The sequence below is a fragment of the Carlito syrichta genome, unplaced genomic scaffold (genome assembly GCF_000164805.1).
Source record: "Carlito syrichta isolate Samal-C Ts95f unplaced genomic scaffold, Tarsius_syrichta-2.0.1 Scaffold102007, whole genome shotgun sequence".
NCBI classification, from domain to species: Eukaryota; Metazoa; Chordata; class Mammalia; order Primates; family Tarsiidae; genus Carlito; species Carlito syrichta.
The window spans coordinates 183,585-184,420 of record NW_007046103.1 but is presented as its reverse complement, the minus strand read 5'-3'; the positions used below and the strand labels follow the sequence as shown (position 1 = coordinate 184,420).

The window sequence follows — 836 nt, the reverse complement described above, 5'->3', positions numbered from 1 at the left end:
CCCGCGGGCTCAGGCAATTCACTCACCTCGGCCTCCCAAAGCATGAATTACAGGCTGAGCCACCGAGCCCGGCCAAAGCCATGGTTTTCAACTGGCTTAGAATCACATGGGAACTGTTAAAACTAATGCCCATGCTGACTCCCAGGCCAAGTTAACCAGAGTTTTGGAGGGCAGGATCCAAGTATCAGTATTTTTCAAGCTTTCTGGTAAGTCTGATGTAAAGCCAAGTAGAGAACCAAAGTTCTAAAACAAAGTTGTATCCAGAATGCACTGGTTCTAGAATTGTAATATTCTGAGATGAAAGATAGGTGAATCAGGAATAGAAGAATTGGGATGTTCAGATGGGGAAAAAGGTCCTGGACAATTCTTTATAAGCAGTGTGATGGAAAACTTCGAAACTGAAGCAAACCAAAATGTTTTGTCTAAGTTGTAAACAACTAAGCCTTTTAAAGAGTATTTACAAAATAATGACTAGTCTTACCTTTTGAATATCCCTCATGTTGCAAAAAAAAAAAAAAAATCTACATATAAGCTCATGAAAATAATTTCTAGGAAAGGTTGAATACTTAGTGTAGAATAATGTCCTAATTTTAGCTCCAGCATTCACCAGCATGAGAGGTGGTGGTGTTCTATGATTTTTACTGCTAACATTTAGAGATTTATACTTCAGAAACTTGTATTTTAGAAGGTAGGGTAGATGGAATCCTTTCCACATAAAAAGCAATTACAAACAAGTGAAGCTAACATGGTAAATTTAGTGTTGGGCTTTGGTAATGTTTTGCACATCATCCCTCTGTCAAAGTATTTTAAACAAACAATAAAACAACAGGCAACAT

The 836-nt window shown here is 37.4% G+C and overlaps 1 protein-coding gene across 1 annotated transcript in view; it reads right to left on the bottom strand.

The window, feature by feature from the left end:
- LOC103267324 (embigin-like) overlaps positions 1-836 on the bottom strand; it is a gene marked incomplete at its 3' end in the record, with an annotated part of 46,301 nt that overhangs the window by 28,981 nt on the left and 16,484 nt on the right. The gene's annotated exons all lie outside the window — the stretch shown is intronic.